This window comes from Taurulus bubalis, assembly GCF_910589615.1.
Source record: "Taurulus bubalis genome assembly, chromosome: 13".
NCBI classification, from domain to species: Eukaryota; Metazoa; Chordata; class Actinopteri; order Perciformes; family Cottidae; genus Taurulus; species Taurulus bubalis.
The window spans coordinates 6,152,257-6,172,234 of NC_136601.1; positions in this window are offsets into that span (position 1 = coordinate 6,152,257).

Below are 19,978 nucleotides of genomic sequence, written 5' to 3' on the forward strand. Positions count from 1 at the left end.
TGCTGCTTGGATTATGTGAAGTTTCCATAAAGAGTAGAGCATTACTGTACAGCCAGAATAATCGGGCAACTGCTTGATGTGTCTGACTGATCTTATGTTAACAGAGTACATCAAGAACTGATGAAAGCGGAATATCCAAATACTGTTGCTGTGTCTCGATTCAGAGGCTGGATCTTCCAAAGGATGTGCTTCACAAAGGTTGGTCCCTCAGAAGATTAAAAGTCTACTCTGAGCCTGCACCTCTTCCCAAAATGAGAACAAGAGAACCAAAACTAATTGGACATTCAGGAAGCGGTCCTCATCAACTCGGAAAGTAAAACTCCGAGTTGATTACCAGGCAGTTGCTCTCAAATGAACAGAGGGTGTACCATTGGTTAATCGGGATAATGATGATAATAATGATTTAAGAAATAGATGAAGTCAATGAGATGAAAAAAAAATGCGTGAGGACATAAAATGCAAAATATCTATGACGAGACTAACCTCAATACCACTCTTTCATAGTCCAAAAAGTAACTTCACTGTGACTCAGTCAAAGTTTTTGATTAGCCTCAGACGGATCTAAAGTATCAAAATATGAAATGTCAGTTCTGGAAGAAGAAGAAGAAGGAATATTTTTATTTCCTATAAAGGAATGCAGGAAAACAGAAGATAACCCATTTTTTTTGTATTGGAATATACTGTAGTCCAAATGTATCATGATTGATTACTCTATTTCTCTGTATGCTATAAATAAGGAGCAGACAATCAATACAGAAGCCTAGAAAAGTCTAACGGGCTCACCGATGTTATTTCTTTCCACTGTGCATGTGGCATACAGTGGTAGTAAAGTGTGAGTCCTGTGCAAAAAGTGTGCACCACACTGTTTTTCCCCGCTGGGTTCTGTTCATAAAAATAAATTGCATGACCGTCTACAGCACAGTTCACTCATACCTGCTTCTCAATGTACATCTTATTGGCCTATCAACGGGCGAATCGATGATGAATGCAAACCTTGAGAGTTAATGGTTTGAATTTTTGATTGCAAACAAAAAATTCCTCGGAGAGCGCTTTTAGCACACAGTCATCAGTCAAATGTCATCTTTTAATAATGTGTGCATATAAATCGGTGTTCCAGCAGTCCTTTCTTCGGCTCCTTCGATTTACCTCCCGGTAAGAAGCAGTTGATCGTGACAGAGTGAGGGAAACAGGTTGTGGTGAAAAGTTTTGGCATACTCTCCAAGTCATCCCATATGGCACTCCCTTGACGCCACATACCGCCTGCTGGGTTTGGAATTTTCTTTTCAAGTTCCCTGGAATAACATATCCCGGCGGAGGAGGCAAAGTGTCCCTCAGAACAGGAAACTTGATAGAATTGGATCCTCTCATTTCTTGCCAAACAAGAACAAAGCGTAGGCCAGGCGGAGGGAACTAACAATAGAGTCTAACCTTGAGACGTGGACGCCAACGGCGTGCCCTCTTTTACATTATTCATATGAAAAATACAATTTTCACTTATATTTTATTCATTGGTTTTTCCTTAAACAATGGGAAGTCCTAGTGTGGATTTGACAGGGGTGTCTGACGGAGAGAAAATGTAAGGGAGAGTGAAAGAGAGAGCGTATTATGACTCTCACCAGTGTTATTGATCAAAATTAAAGAACAGCTGTTAAAAGAATAGCTTTTTAATCATAACTTCATCAGTCACCAATGTCCTTTTCAAGTTGTTTCCCAATGTCTTTCATAACAGTCTCAGAGGGCAAACGCAATGCCATTACAGGTGAGTGCAATGGCGTCTTAAAAGATGTGTGGATATCCAAACCACACCACCACTGTGTGTAATACCTGGTAGTCAATGTCTTCTTCCCGATGGACGGCCGCTGACAGAATGTCGTTGCAATGTACATTCAGGGATTTAAATTATTGGATGGCTGCTACTGGATTTTAAGGCCGATACCAATTTGAGAGTCCAATGATTAAATATCAGCTGACATTTCTGTACTGCAGTTTCTCGTTAACTAGCAGTCGACTTCGACACTTGCATCAATACGATACAAGAAGCTAAAATTGGACGATATGTTTTGTTCCATCTAATTTATTAGTCTAGCTATACTCTGAATGCTATTTAACACATGTATTGGCAGCATTGCACAGACATGAAGCTGCCAACAATATGAAGCAACAGACATTGTTGTCACTGGAATATCACTGCAAGTGCATCTTGTCGGGGTCTCCGATGTAGACTTTTCTTTTTTAAATGCACAATAAAAACTTTAGGTGACCTTCATGTGATTAACTCAAAAGATTTCACATTTTATTTCTCCAACCCAAAATATGTAGGGTGCTGTTGCGGTGTGGTTAAAGGTACAATGCATTTGGAGGTAGAAGTCGTAGTGGCAAACGGTTGTATAGCATGATCAGCTAACCAGACCCAACCTTGACCGTTAGTATTTCTAGTTGCCTCACCTTTCCTTCATCATACTGTCTGTGCCATGCACAGATATTGTTCCTAATGAATCCAATAGCAACAATGTTTCTTCTGGGTTGTCTCATTGACTTAATATTCATATTTGTATCAGTAGAAACAAAAGGGTTTTCAAAGAAAATGGGGCCATGTTTAAGCCCAGAGAGATATTGTTGATAGTTTAGTTTCTCAAAACAAATGGTGTCTATGTATTGAAGTTTAGTTGTTTATTAATTACAATTATAAGAAATGTCTTCTTTCGAAACAACGCAATTGTATAGTATAAGATTAATTTCTAACAATTATTTGCTTTAACAAAAATTGACAAACAGTTAATGAATGCGTGAAGTTGAGGGAATTCCATCCCGGTTAGTTTATTTACACAATTCAGCAAATCAGCATTTATCAGTTTATCCTATGAGCACAGAAAAGGAAGACACTGCCATCCCGAGACCTTTTCCACTTTGTCTTGAATGCCAGCAAAGTCAGTCAGCTCTTTTTGTACGTTTTTCCAAGGTGTCCAAAACAGATGGCACGGCGGTTTGTCCAGAGACCTGTCTTTGTAACAAAGTTGCAAACGGAGAAGTTCAGATGGCACCATTGACCGGTCTGTTGAACGATCAGTCGACTTTCAAAGGCAACGCCTGAGGTAAAATGCCAACGAGGTAAGCTGCGATACCAGCTGTCAGCCACAAGAACAAGAAGAAGAAAAAAGATCTCAGTTGATGGCTGGCACTGGACAAAGTATTCCGCAGAATAACAGATCTGTCCTCAGAGAATACATCACCTGAATTTATCAAACAACATCAGTTCATAAAGTACTCCCACCTGAAAAGTTTTTTCATGAAGTCACAAATAAATACTGGAAGAGTACATTTCCTTTTTTAAAAGCATAGCCAAGAAATCCCACTTCCCTAGCTAATTGCTGCTTTGTTTTACACACCTTCTCTCACACGTTTATGGGCCAACTGTGCTTTGTTTGTTCATTTTTTTTTTTGTGAATGAAAACCATGTTTATATAAGTGTATCAACATTTAATCAATTTTGTCACACTTTGTGTTGCAGCTCAGTGATAGCGTAATAGTGGGGACATAGTTCAATAATAAAAAAATTACAATTCAGTAATATAATTTAACTACTAAAGTAATAACTAGAAAATGTATTGTTGTTAACAATAGGTGTATCTGGGTAATATTGGACTGAAATGTATGTAGCAAGGTAATAAGGTGAATAATGCATTAAAAGATTATAACAAGACAAAACTGCTAATAATATTTTGGTAGCAATGTGGGAAACTACCAACAACAAATGTTATATCATATATGTTAGTGCTTATATCAATATGACCAATATAAACATATGGCAATATTATAATAGTAACCTGATAATAATGAGCTATACCTTCTAAATCACATGAAAATTCTTGGAAGTCAAACTTGATTATTAGCATATTTTAAAATGCTGACATTGCTCCCTTGTGTTCCAAACTTTTCCTTTTTAGTTGTAAGGTATGGTGATACAACGTATGATATATTCATATTCATGATTGCAGGACTTGGGCGTCCTTGGCTTCTGCTGTTCTTGCTTTCCTTTTGATACTGACTGTGTACATTGTGTATGTGCACTGTGTTATGAACATTCATACAGATTCATAAACGTCCCCCCCCCCAGTGTTCACAAAATTGGTTAACTTAGGAGGAAGTGATTAACTTTCTTTATTTATTTGTGTTTTTATCTCTCTGTCATTTTGAATCCCAAAGATCTTTAGCTCATAAATGTTGAGGGGAAGAAATAAAAGCACCCCTCGGCTCGTTTTAGTTCTTTTCATTATGCTCATGGTTTCAGGCAGCTTTGAAATAAGTCACACAAACGCCTACGCAGCATATCACTGTATGTAAAATCACTCTTGTCAACACTGTCCTATACAGAGTTTTGTACGCACATCATGTTAAAAATGTCAGTCATTCAATAACAATTCCTCATTTGAGCCAATCCATTGTATAAGCCATACAATGTCAGCTCTCGAGATCATGTTGGCAAATCTGCATAGTCAGTCAGCCATCTACAGAGGCTTCAGCAGCTTAGATACAGCTGTATTATTTGTGATGGAATGTTTGAGGCGTCTGCAAACTAGGATTTGAGGCCATCCAGTGTTTGCTTTTTCATTTAGTTGAGGCGTGCTGAACAGACTGTCAGACATGCCGGATTAAAGATAAATCCATGCATGCACTTCTAACTAACAGTCAGGCTTCTAACTAACAGGGAGACGCTGCCCAGTGAGACGCCATCGACACTCGGCATGCAGCTCCAGGGGAGAAACGTGCAAGTTTACCAGAGTATACCTCGCAGTAAAACAGTTTGCTGTAATGATACAACCCTGTCTGTGGGTGGATGAATTCTTGGGAGAAATGTACAACCTGCTGTACATTTTCTTTTTTCGGAAACACAATTTTAATGAATAAAGAGCAAGCAGCGGGGCACAGTGTGCTCTGCTTTTAAGTTTGGTTTGACAGTATCGGTAGCTTAAAAAAATGTTTTAAAGCTTTCATGCGCTGCCAATATTTCCTAAGCTGAAAACCGTGGAGCTTTTTCTTTTTTTACACTATACAATATTCCTTTTGCCTTTTTATCATTTTTGTTCACATTATCTCCTCTTTAATTGGTAGCATTTGGGCTGTGTATTGGCAGGAATCCAGCGATACGATACGGGTCTTGATACAGGGGTTAGCCATTGAATATATTGCGTAAAATACGTACAGTACATTGTTTATTTTGTATTGTTTGTGATTTATGTCTGCCACAAATCTTTGCATGTAAACTATTAATACAAAACCAATTATGTTTTTTGTTTGTTGAGCGGCGCACACACCAGACATATTTTTTTCTGACGTGTATTTGTGTGCAAAAAGTGCCCACTTATTTATTTTCCTTATAATGCAAGTAACGTTCATCCGGAGACGATACAAGGAACTGTATCATCTTAACTGGTCAGTGTGTACGCCCTTCTTTCACTGTACGTTCTAGCACTAAAGTATAATGTACTCTTCTGTATCCTACAGTTTTATGATAAATAATGCAATAAATTGTAGCTTGTTGGCCCAATATAGGAAAAATGGCAACAGGAAATTAAGTATTACTCTTATTTCGTTTCACTTAAAGGAGATTCAACTCCTGAGGAATCAATTGAAACAAAGTTGAACAAAAGAGGCCCTCACACACCACTGAAACATTGGACTCGGGGATTCATTTAAAGAAATGCATTAAAGGTTCCTCGCGAAGTTCCACGTGGGGACAAGACTCCTTAATTCTATTACGTGCCTTTCCTCCTTCCATTTATCGAAATCGCTCTTCACCGCTCTGCTTTTGTTGTCACAACTGATAAATTTAAACACCCCGGTAAAGGATTTAGATGCACTCCACACACTGCGGGTCCATTAAAGTCCCTCTGCTGGGAGGGGGAAGGCGCTGTTTGGACAAAGGGAAGTGACAGAACAGTGCTCATCAGTAGCTTTAGTGATCCGGCTCAGTCAATCACAATGTAATTGTGCCTCTGATCCAGGGGATGGGGCTGAAGCATTAAGTACACAGTGCTGTTCGCATATTCTATTTATGACACAGTGTGTCGAATGATTAAGCTGCAGCCCTGCACTCGCATGACTCTCGCATGATTGTAAATTGAATTGCGGCTCACATCCAGGCAACACTAGATTCTTTCAATCGCATTTCCGAGTGGTTAAGGTGACGGCCGACTGATTGATGTGTCTGGAGCGTTTGAATGATTGTAACGCCGGCATAACAGCATTTAAATAAAAATAAAAAATGGATGTTGGAGTATAGTCTCCTGAAAATGCAGTGCTGCCCACATGGGAAACTCCAGGATTCTTCCAGTGCACTGGCTCCAACTACTGCAAAAACCTGATCCCTGAACATATTGGAAATCTGTTTTTGGGGGGTTTGGGATGTCTTTAGAGGAGAAAATGTCTTGGTAAATGTATCACAAAAACCACAGGTATTACTCCGGAGATTTACATTCCTCTTCACGCATAAGAGAGCAAGAAGAGGCACTTTTTCCAGCATTGGCAGTGGCACGTCTGTCTTTTCTTTTTTTTTCTCGCTCTCTATTCCCTGCTGCCTGAGAAGTCCTGATAAGACGCACAAGTGTCTGGGGAGGAGTATAACCCCAGCCTGCTGAGGTGGAATTCAGATTGTTTGATGGAGTGACTGATTAACTGTTTTATTTTGTATTAATGTCATTCTTTTAACTCCCTGATGTTGCCGAGGAACATAGTGATGGTGGGACCATTCCCGTTTTGTCTGCCAAGCCGCTGTGATTGATGGTGGGGATTAAATTATTTCTGACATCGTAGTACTGGCAGACATGTAATTTGCTCTCAAGCGCCGCTAGGGCCATTCTAGTGGCAGAGCTATATAGAGAACCTTTTCTTTTGGTTGCAGAAAATATAGGCAGAATAGTTCATTTACACATGCAATTCAAATCCAAATTAAACAAAAAGGCCGCTGATTTTCTTCATCTTTTTCTTTATACCCATTAAAACGGGCCACACATATACACTCGGATGTTTTAAAGAAGGCTATGTTATTTTTTTAAAAACAGCTGGGCATTGTAGTGTCTAACAAACGTCACTCTAACAGCAGTAAATGGGGCATTCGTTGGGGACGTTTGCTGCAGTAGGGAGCATTTAAGGCAGGAGGCCAGTGTTTGTGGGATTGTCTGAACATAAAGTGGTCACGGTATTGAAGAAACATGTCACCCAATTTATCAGCCGGTCCGTCCAGCCTGGCTTGGTGATGTGTTTCTGTCACTGAGGAAAAGGCTACATATACAGTCTGGAGACACAGACGATATTTATTCGGCTCAATCGGTTATTGGTTTTGGTCTTTTCATGGAATTTCTTGACAATAAAGGAATGTAGAATATCCATAGTCCTTTTTTATATATACGATAAGCCATACAGTCATACAATGCTTGAAAATACAATGCTCTGCCTTTTAATAACAACCCTGATGAAGGAAAAGTAGCTGCCACCAAACCATTAGGGCAGTGGCGGGCCGTGGATTTTCTACCGACGCCTTCAGTGGATCAGCTGTTCGGCGCATTAGTTTAATTGTATTGAAGCACGACAGAACGTTTTCACCGAAGATGACAACATTGAAGAGTTCTTCATGAGTTGCAGGGACGTGCATATGCTCATCGACCATCCTCAGTAGTATTACTTTCCAACATGTTGGTCTGACATCAGCCTTTACCTCTCTGCCGCCCTCCGTGTAATCCTTTTGTGTTCGGGAAACTTAAAACGTTATTACTCTACGAGTTTGGGGTCAAGGGCCTTCGTCTGACTTTGTATCAGTGTTTTTCTTTCCTGAAGAAGTAACTCGTGGAAACCCTCGGTCACTGGAGGGAATACAGCCTCCCATTAGGGATTGAGCCAACTACCTTATTAATTAGCCTTTGCAGCTTTAGGCCAACCTGCTAACCCATTTAATGAGTAAATAATTGCTTCTTAGGTCTTATGTCATCATGTCTTTTATTAATATGGAAAGTTATCTCAAAATTACTCTTGAACCCTCGGAGTGTCAAAATGAATTTGGAGCAAAGGAGAATTTTGCCCAAAGATCTTTCTTTGGGCCATGAATCTTAGAGGATTGGTTCCAAAATAAGATAAATTCCTATTTGATTCCTGAAGGATTTTAAGAATTGTCGAAAGACTTTTTGACAAGGGATTGTTATCAAATAATTGGAAAAGTACATCCAATTTAAATATCTTTCTAGAACTTGCACAAACAGATAAATGCAACGTTTGGCTCCCTTTCAGACGTTCCACTGTTGCTTTTACCTTTCCTTGTTTTCACTTTCAAACTTGCACATCACTGAGACTAATCATTCATTAGCTTTACTGAAAACAGATTAATCCCATTATATTCAAAGGAACAACAATGTCCATACAGAGTACAGTGTGTCACATGCACAGTGATGAATAGATACATTATCAGTCCCCAGGGTCAAACTATCAGGGGCAGCGGAGAAAAACGGGTAATTCTAGTAACTTGTATCATTTTACATGTTGAATTAACTTTGCGCATTTCTCTAAGGACTTGGTGGCTCTTTGCGAAGCGAGTAATAGCCATCCCTCTTTCTACTGCAAATCAATACCTTGTCTTTTGTGGTCTATAGCCAACTTGTGACTGATTGTATTTCAAATCAATGAGGGTTTTTAAGAAGTTGATATCTCTGTGACACTGCACCGATGTGATGTCATCCATTCATTGTGTCAGCGTTGAACTGTGCTCCTCTGAAGTTAACCATGTCATGAAATGGATGTGTAATGTCTTTTGTGTTGTCGCTAACTGAATTCCCCTCTCAGAAGATTGGTAATCTTTTGGTTGACTGTCAATACACAGGGTAGGTTTAGTGTGGGAGGTTGTACTAAAATATGTTTTAAAGTATCTAGATTTTAACTTATTACTTAATTTCAACTAAAAAAAAAGTTACTTTAAGTGAATCACATGAATCAGATTGGCCTATTGACAGTTCAGGGACATTTTGTTGGCAACTGTGTACTTACGTAAGCGTAACAATGCATAATGTCAGCAGTTTAAGTTCTTCTTAAAGGCGCAGTACGTAGGTTTTAGCGGCATCTAGCCGTAAGGTTGCAGACTGTCACCAACTGAAATTTCTCCCACGTGCCAAGTGGAGACAAAACACTCATGTACAGAATATAGTATATTTATTAATGAGCTTATGTGTAGAATATAACATCTCTCTAAATGCTACAAATGTGTCCTTATAAGTAACAAAATAGCAGTTAATAAGGAAGTCTAAATATGCCTTATTTACTGATGTTAAGTTTCTACTCAACAACGCCGATGACGTGACCTACTTTCTCTATTTATAAAATGTATTAAAGGCCTGAAAGTTATCCGTAGTGAATCTGTTTAAATCACCTTCTCTCCATATACAATCTGCACTTCATTTAGCTGGTAAAGTAATGACCGTCAATGGGTTTGTAAATAACCTACTTAGAGGACATTATGCTGGAAAATGTGCTAATTAGCAAGAACAATGCTTGCACTGGCAGTGCAGAGGCATCTAATCCCTGCCCTCTAAAGTTCAATGCAAGGTGTGAGGATCCACATTACATATTCTATTAAAATACCCTTATATTCATAACATAATTGGAAGGGAATCATTTCTTTAGCATTGTGTTTAACTCCTGATGCCAAAAGTCTATATGCCGATGTTCATGCTGTAAGGCCCTTTAGGTACAGGAGTCCAATATTAAATAGAAGGAGCAAACTGAAACATGGTTGCCGTTTATGCCACGCATCACCAGGAAGCGTATCGTGCGTCCGCTCCCCTTCGTTTCCTTCTGGATGTAATTCAGATGTTTAAATTATGAGAAAGGGAAAACATGTTCTTTATGAATGAAACATTAATTAGTTTTCTTTCTTTTTTTTGTGGTTTGATGAATGGGCAAAGTGGCTGACAAATTTAAGCGAGATATTGAATCTAAATATATTTTATATAAGTATATTTAGTCATTTAATTGTCATTTAAACATGATTTACCTTCATGAAAAGTCCATTTTCAGCTTTAGTGATAAGACCCGGGGCATCGAGTCAGAAATCAATACCTTTTTTACCTCACCCCTTTCAAAGAATGTTAGCCTAAATGAGAGTGTTGGAACGTGGTTTGATTAACAAGACTGGCCAACGGTTCAGGAGACAGGGGCCCTTAAAGCTGACCCATATTGGAAGCCCACCCCACCTAAAGACGCATATCTTCTCTTCTCATTGATGTTTGAACGTGTAGATAAAAAAAAAAAAAAGGTCAGAAAGTGATTGATTTCTGACGGAATGCTCCACCTATTATTTTTTTCTATGAGCCCTGGTATCATTTTGAACTATGACCAAGCATTATCTTTATACACGTGTACACACACATTGTTCTATGCTGAGCCTTATGCGCATATCATATGCAGGTGGAGTGTTTTTAATACATCACAGCGGTTTGTAAAGCTACAGTGTGTCTGTGGACAGTTCTGAACATTACAAAATGCTCTTTTGCTGCCGATCTTGCTGATGCCCAACAGCTATGACAACAGCTGCGTTTTGACTGGCTGGTTATGAGGCAATTTGTCAAAACTCCTGACAACTTCCACGAGAAATTCCGCAATAGAGGAGTGTAAGTGTCAGTCTGCGCTTTGTAAAGTAGACAGGCAGCAATGAGTCAAGATGTGGCGCTGCTAAAGACTGAATGAATTTCGGACCCGTCCTGAAGGATGTCAAAATGCTTTTTGTCCGAGATAAAATACACGAGTGATGGGCGTGTTGGACGATTTTTCTTTTGGGACAGAAATTGCTGGTACGGCAGAAACAGTTTTAGTGTGTATTTAGTGCTGTAAGAATGAATCTAGCAATTTAATTGAGTATTGAATAGAGGAAATTATAAGGCAAACTATTCTGAACCCACTCTTGTTCCAGCTTCTTACATGTGAGGACTTGTAAATGTTTGTGCCATTATTGTTTAATTTAACAAAGAATCCAATCATAGCTCAAATATATGTATTTAGTCAGACGAAAATTATCATTTACAGGACAAGTTTGACATTTTGGCAAATACTCTTTTTGCTGATGGTTAGATGAGAAGAAATTATGGCTCTCCTGCTCTGAGGTAAATATTAAACATGAAACTACAGCAATAGTTGAGAGTTGAAACACAAGGACTGGAAACAGCAAACCTTACTCTGTCTAAAGGAGACAAAGTCTCAACACATTTATTATTCATTTGTTTTTAATTTATCTTGTATGTGCATGGAGACTCGTCACTGTGGCAAGTCTTTTTGCTAAGTTTTAAGTTTCATATTTAGCCTCCAGATATGAGTCTTCTCAATTTAACTCTAACCAAAGAGGTGATGGAAAAAAAAAAAGACAGTTTTGTCCATAAATGAGTCACATATTGTATTATCGTGTGGACAAATTGTTGACTGAAGAAAACTTAATTTGACAAAAAAAGATAATTATTTTTAAACTTACATGTACAGAATGTTTTTTCGTGAAGACGGCTCCTGAAGGCCAACTGTTTTACGTCATGGTCCTCTTTTCAGAAGTGGTTTAGTTAAATGGATTCCTGGTTTGATTGTTTATTGTCTCCCACAGTCCGTGCATTTTTCTCTTGCAACCCATCACCATCAGAGCTGTGAATGCCATACTCTGTAAGTATGTGATGGCCGGTGTCATTGACCATGACATATTTCTGACATGAAAGATGGGGAACAAAAGTCCTCTGCTGTGTTTTGCACCAGCCTCTTGAATGCAGCCTTTAAGTGATATCTGCCTGATCTCCACATATAATAAGTATTTTTTCACTCCACGGAGTGTTTTAGCAGCACTTGGAATGGAAAGATCTAACATAATTAATGACAGAGTAATGAAATCAGTTCCTTCTGAGCGCTGACCACCATTACCACTGCTTCCGAGAACACAACCAGTTCAATTGAAGTTAATTAGAATGAATGTAGCAGTAGTCATTTGGACGATTGAGACAAATAACCAATCTGTGTACTTCAATTGAACTGTTTTGTTGGCAATAGAGCTTCCAATCAGGGTTGGACACCTCCCCTGTCCCCGCTGACTTCAGATACCAAAAGACAATGTTCGCTCATTTGCTTAGTAAAGATTTTTTTTTAGCCATGCTGATTTCCAAATTAAGGCCAATTTCTTGCTAAGCTAAATAAAAGGTCCTCTGGAGTCCCTGTTTTGATCATTGTTCTCTTTCAGGTTGGAGAGAGAATTATTGATTGGGATTCAATTGAAGGTGTTGTGAAGGCGAGAGGTCCATTTGTCGAAACTTTCTGCCGTACTTCCTTCCAGATAACGAGGAAGCATAATAAAGCATGTTAAAGTCTGCGTTCCGCCCTCATCAAAGTCGTCGGCGACGGCACTTTGATTGGCACCTGTAGCCAAATCAATGGAATCGACTAAGAATTTTGCATCGCCATCTGTTTTATGGTCGTGTAGTACGGGTTTTTTTTTAATGAGGGGGAAGAAGCTATGATAATTCCCTTCCTCTGTCAGTTTAACTCTTGTGTTGTCTTGGGGTCAATATGACCCATCAACACACATACATATACACTCGTACACAGGTCATTTTGACCCCAAGACAACACAAGGGTTAAAAAAAAAAAAAAGACAGTTTCAGTGGTCTAAATGAGCATATTTTGCATTGTGGGGCGATGTCATTTCCAGTTCTTCTCACAGATGAAATAATGCATAATGTCATAATGGAGGGAGCGTAGAAAATCAATTATTTGAAATGAGTGCTCGCCCCATAAATCCGTCACATATATATATACATATATATATAGAAAATCTCATTGGTCAAATAAAAATCAACTCAGTTGCACAAATGAGCTTAAGTATACGAGGTAAAAGAGGAGCTGTGCCATTGTTGTATGGCCCAGGATGATGTGGCGTGCAGATGAAACGGTGGAGTTAGTCCTCCCATGAGGGGATATCCCTTAGATCTTTAATTAGGGCATGAGAAGACAGGAAAATGTAATCAATCCTCTCACCTTTGGGGTTTCTGTGGTGGGAATATGCGTTAATGTATATTCCTGGGGGACAGCATTCCCATCAATAATCTATTTAACAAAGCCTTTTTCTTTTGTAATCACAGATATCGGTGGCAAGGTTTCAACAATTTTACAGACTTTTTGTTGAAAAAACTTGTGAAAAGTCTCCCCCGTTTTTACACCTGGTTACTCTTAATTGTGAGCAGAAAAATAATGATGATAAACAATAACAGGTGGTGACAATCTAATCGCTGGCTCGTAAACAGCAGACTCTGATTCCACGCATTGCAATATGGATCAACTGAAGTTAACACTTCTTCTGAGGGGGGTAAGGACACAAGTTGTTACAAAGCCACTTGGTGTTCATGAGGATACACCGCGGTTGTGTTCTAGTCCTAATTAATGCGTGCGGAGGATTGAAGCTTCCATTTATGCCACAAGTCATTTGGGATAACTTTAATTTATGGAGTACAGAGAGAACTGATGCTCTGACATGAACAGCAGGGGGTCTTTGAAAGCGGCCAGCATTTTGCCGTGGAAGAGCTTTGAACATCTCCCCCTAAAGCGGCACAGGATTCAAAAGCAAAGGCTAATGCGCCTTACACGCCGCAGTGTTCCATATCCAAAATTGTCCCGAATTGTTCGTTATTCATAACAAATCCTTGTTAGGTGCCTGTCTGGCATGGCAACAGTCATGTTCCTTGTTTTTTTTACTTCCTTCGAGATGCATGTTCACAGTTGGATTATTACACAGGTATGTCATTATACAACTGAGGTTTTTTTTTGTTTGTTTTTTTTGCATGAATTTTGCAGCGAAGCTAAATTTAGCCGCTAAGCTGAAATGTTTTTTCTGTTGTGCTGTTTGCAGCTCTTCTCTCCCTGACCCTCTGTTACCCCCCCGCCGAGCAACACAAATGTTGTTGTTCTTGTCAGATGCTCACAGCAGCTAATTAGAGAGCGACGAAGATCCACGAGAACCAATACCACTGCCATCGCTAGTTAAACGGGGGGAAAAAGAAACAGCGTGTCCGCTTTCAGTAAACTTGTGAACAATGTGCACTTCAAAGACTTTCCTCGCATGCAAACCAAAGGAACTGGTGTGTGAGCGGAACCCCTCACGAAGGTAAAGTAAATTGATAGAGATCAAGCTTATGATGCTGCGCTGCTCCTACCTGATATCAACACTAATGAGAACTCCCATGGCTGGGGCAACATCTCGGAGGATGAAAGTTTGGTTTACACACGCCTAAGTGCCCGATCAGACACTAGATCCCCGGTAATTGTACGGGAGCGCGCCGCCGCCGCCGCGGAGGAGCATACATCTGGCCTCGCTGCTAGAGTGCAACGTGTTTAATTTTGACGCCGAGGGGAGTTCGGCGAATGAGCGCGGGCGAAGGAACCGTTAATTTAGTTGGTAATTACATGAACACGAGACCAAACTTGTGTTGTACCGTCTCCCGATTCAAAGACGCCTCCTCTCGATGGACGGAATGACTGCTGATGGCGTCAGCTACAATTATCTCCGCAGTCTGTAATGGAGAGAAACAAATTGAATGGCTGTGTAAATGAAACTGCGAGCAAACCTTATGATCTGTGAAATTCCAAATGTAGCCTGGTGGCGTGCAGCTGGTAACTGTTTTTTATCTGGATGGGCCTGAGGAGTTAAATAAACTTCATTAAGCCCTTTTTACTTCTACAAGAGCTGAATTCAGCTGAAAGTTACTCCCTGCACACTTTACCCCGCCATAAAATCACTGCCTTAGTTAAAATAAAACTACGGAATCTGTATTAAAATGTGTTTTCCCTGTGGTCCATTTCAGTTCTGTTTGGATGGCTTGATAATATGTTTGGATAAAATGAGATTAGAATAGCCTTCCTCCAATTTCTTGGAGTTGGCGCTGAGCCTGGCGGCCGCGGTCTTCTGGGGTTTTGTCTTTGTGTTTTTCGATTTGAATTGTTTTACCGAAACAAAACCACATGTACAGTCCGTTATCTAGTCCATGAATGAATATCCAATGAGGTGATGTGTGACTGTACATTACATTTCTAATTAGGTTAACACCGTACGCCGCTGTAAGTTATTGGTAGAACGTGACAGAGCAGGCGGTGGTGTTGTTTAAGTTACTCCAAATTATTCACTGCAAAAAAATACATTCATATTCTATGTCATAATGGTTGGATACGTTGTGTGGAGCGTAATCTTAACAGACAATTAGGCAGAAAGCCCCATGTAAGGTTTTACACATTTTCAGGCCAGATTTCCTGCGTGGAACCAGACCTGTGCGGTATGGAGACTTTCTTATCAGCTTTATATATAAGAGTTGGAAACCTTGACCAAAGAAATTATTACAGAGTTTTCTCCACAAAGAATCACACTAAAGCGCCAATTCAAATATTGCATTAACCAGAGAAGTACTTTCACATAAGTGTCTTTTGAAATTACTCATTCAGCATGGAAAAACACAAGGGGTCGACCAAAGTGACCCGAGTATTGATCTCATGTTCGTCTGCGAAAAAAGACTTAAACTTATGCAACAGCATATTGATGGAAAAAGTGTATATTGAAGGTCAAAGTCAGTTTTACATGTCACTTCTTCCATTTGTGCAAAAATACAGAAGATTTGAAATTGTGTTTCTCTTCTGTCTGACAAAGTGAATAGTGCAAAAACAATTCAAAGTAAAACTAGGAATCATATAATCATGACTAATATTATGAGTAGCTAACTAATTATTCCTAATCATAACTAGGAATCATATAAATAACTAGGAATCATTTTAGTTTAAAAAGTATCACATAAAAACAACTTTGCTGCATCGACTCATGTATTTATGCATTTAAGTAATTTGCAAAACAAATTCATCACCTGTTCTGACTTGTTTTTTGGGCGGGTTAGCAGTTTTTTTACTGGTTTGATCAAACTAGTTTTGGCAGAGTGTAGCACAAAGGAGGAAGAAGAGAAAAAAATAAAGTACCTACCTCGAAAATGACATCGAGCAATGTCGTCTACCTTTGGGCTAAAATATCTCGTGTTGACAGAAAAATCGTTCTGCTTTTCCTGGCTGTTGCAGTAACGTGCACCCTGAAAAATCAAGCCCAGTTTCACCTTTTAAGATACTTTCCCACAACTTATCCGAGTTCCACGTCCAACCCATGTTTGTCTATACACCACAACCCCTTCGGCGTCTTTGAGTGCTGGAGTATTTTTATCTGAATGCGGTTCTCGAGGGGAGTGAGACTGCCGAACGCCCACGCAGCCGCGCTGACAGCCTTCAAACTCGGCAACAGCACCCGGCGACGCCGACGTTCTCTTCCCCGCTTTGTGTCGTTGCGACGCACCTGCTGTGACAAATGGCAAATGGATGCCCCCCCCCCCCCGTCCTCCTCACCTTCCCCTCACACACACACATGCGAACACACGTCCCTTACTCACACCAATGACATCAAGTGCTGATGGTACAAAAAACTGCTGAAAAGTGACCCTGGCCGCGCCCTTGTCACTGACTCGGGGTAACAAGTGAATGGAAATTGGGTTTACCTGAGTCAGGTAATCATTACTAAATGAATTTGCTCCTGAGCCAAGGGTATAAGTGGGGATAAATATATATCTATGAGATGAATACAAATTTCACTTATGTAATGAAAGGCCGGCCGGTTATTGATTTTGGAGGTTACACTCTGCATGCCTTTTCATCGCTGCCCTGTTTCTACATTAGAATGATGGCTTTTCGATTTGGCAGGTGTTTATATGAAACTGTCAACAATTATAGCATCGATGACTTTTAATGTTTTGTTGTTTATCTCCGGTCCTGCAGATCCTCTCGTCCGGTTAAGATATGCAAATCATTTTTTGTTCCATGCATGCATAATGAGCACCAATGTGAATGTTGTCACCGTGTTGATTTTCTTCTTCTTCATTTTTTTTTGAACCAACCCGTGTTTTTTTGTGCACCGTCATCATCATCATCATAGCAGACACACATCACATTCATTATCATCATCATCATCATCATCATCTCCGCTGTCATCATCTGCATCCCAATCATCATTATAATCAGAGATATCATAATTATTACCATTGCGACTGTACGGATGGCACAATCATTGCCATTGTCGCGCATTAATAAAGTGGCAGTGATTCATTTCTCCGCGGCTCTGACTGTGTTCATTACGCCTCAATAACAGATGGACCCTGTTAACTGCACACGTCTGACGACTGCTGAAGTGTCGGCTTCAGCGCGCGGAGCAGCTGGGAGGACATGGCCCGTGTTTCAGAGCCGGTCCGTGCTCTTCAATAATTCAACCCTTCCAGCTGTCTCATATCAGGCCCAAAGCTCCACGGCCTCCAAGCTCACATCCGAGTTATCGCCAGGCGCTGCAGTGGACCGGCTATAAGTGGACCCTTGAACCAATGTTGTTACAAAAAAAAAAATCAATCTTAAACTCTGCAATACGAAGCCTCATCACTGCACGGCAAAACCTCAACCTTTTATTGGAAAGACAGTTTCTCATATTCCCCTTTCAGTTTAACACATTTTCTCAAGGAATGGAAGGTATTCGTCTCTTTTTTTCACTCAAGGCAGACTCTTTTTTTTTTTGCGGGGGTGGGGGTTACAAAAGATATCTTTAATTATTGACTGGTACCCTGGAGAAGAGTGGTTAAAGACCCTTGAACGTATTTGGTCTCCTATAGGGCTTCCTGGAAGAAGAGAATGGATCTATGGATGCGGCATCCTGGTGAGATGAAAGTCTAATTATCTCTCAAGAAAACGAGCGGAAAAGGCTTTTTAATTAGGGCCAGACCGAATCTGCGCACAGAGAATTTGTACATTGTGATGGATGGTCTGTGCATCTCCTTAGTGACTGCAGACAGAATAAGAATCTGACGAAGGAGGAGTGGACTGTGTAAAGCAGGGTGGCCGGTGAATAAGAAATCAGGGGGTGGAAAGTGTCGGGGTGGGGTTGAAGGGGGAATTTGGAGGATTGTACTCGGGAGGTTGTGGTAAGTAAGACGTGTGAGGCTGATCACATGATTCACGAGGCACACAGCAGTGAAGAATAGAGGTAAGAGTTCGAGAGAGAGATTAGAAACACAGAAGTAAATAAGACGGAGATGTAAAACAAAATTACAGAGAGCGAGGGAGCAACAGAGCCCCGAGCAGTAGCCATGATTGGTCGCGTTCCCAGCGTTCAGCCGATTGGTTAGCCTTCTCCACACTCCCCTCTCCTTGGCTCTTACCTCCCCTCTCATCTCAGCAGGGGGTCCCGCGGTCGCCAAGCCCCTTAATGCGCCCCTCCACTCTTCTGCGTGGCTGGCATGCAGAATACATAATCACTATATAATCACAATCAATGTCTTTGAATTTGCAGGCAGAATATAACAGCGGCTGAATTGACACCGTTTTCATAATTTATTTGATTTTTCTTCATCGTTTAATAGCGGCAGTATTTATTTTACATATATGCAACAACAGCCTCGCGAGTAAGTTTACCGGGAAAAAGAGAACGCGGCGTAACGTGATTATGTCTGCGCTAACTCGATTAAAGGCTTGAAAGAGTGGATGTGAGCTCTGGGTGCGTTCGGTGTGCCTCACAAATGTGAATGCTTTTGGAGCAGCAGCCTCTCTTGTATGCCTTCAGTGCTGCTCAAGAAAAGAGGATGTTCATTTGTTCAAAAAAAATAAACATGCTGTTTGGTTGCAAGTTCATTGTCAAATTCAGCAACGTATTCTTTCCACTTCCGTGGGTTCTGAGAGTCTCCATAATTGCCCTCTGTCTTTTTCCCTCATTCAAAGTATTTAATAACCTCAACACAACCCCTCACCTGTACAGCAGCAGGGAATCACCTCGCTTGATTGATAATTGACAAAATTTATCGAATAGATGAACCATCCGACTCCTCCGGGGGACGCAGCTGCCGCGTTAACCCGAGCCACCGTGTCCTATTATAAACACACGTGTTGTGTTAGCGTCCTGTTTTTCTTCTCTTTTTTTTACAACATTGTCGCAGGTGGTGGTGGAAAAAAACTAAACAAGTAAGCAGGCGTCGACGGAGCCGACATAATGAAAAGGCCAAACTGTTTCTAAGTAAATGTCAGGAAGAAGGGGATTTAAAAGCAGTTAAAAAATCTGCTGTTTTGGATGCGACTGAGTGGGAGACCGGCGATTCCTCCTCCCTCACATCGTGCATCCATGCAACAAATTATACAGGTGGCTCATCTGTTACGACGGCCTACTGTGAAAAGACTGGGCAGCATTTAAAGCAGTAGCTGTGACGTTTTAAGGTGTGGGACCCCCGAGGGGATGGGAGGGCTGTGGGGTCCTCGGGGTCGCCGGATGATTAATGGAGCATGAAACCTCATGTAATCTAAAGTAAAGATATTTTATCACGTCCAATTGTTCTTCTGTTTCCTTGAACTAATGGACATCGTTCAGCCTCGAGGCTTCTTTTGATTAGTAATTAATGAATGAAAAAATGAAAAAAGATCTTGTCTTTCAGAACGGGGATGTCAGGGAAACATATTCTATTTATTCACTCTATGCGCCTGAAACAACTAAAGACCAAAAACCTGACTTGGAAGAAAGCCTAACGATGGAGACAGATGGGGAGGCTGTTACCTCCGCCGTTCCCTTTACATCCTAATCACAACACATTCACTCGGCTCTCTAATTCCCCGGTGAGGACACGGTGACCTATGATTGCTGCACAACTCCTCTGAACTCTTGTGAGGATGGATTAGTAGGATTCAGTCCGTCACGACTTCTTTTGATGAGGTATAACAAGGCGGTCTCCGACTCAAGTTTCATCGACTATGAAAGAGCCCGCGCCTATTTATTCTTATCAGAGAAACCTAACAATGATATGGGTTACTCGACTCATTTCATCACTAAGAGACTTCAACTTTTGTCTTGTTAAGCTTTTATTCATTCCAACTTCCTGGGCTT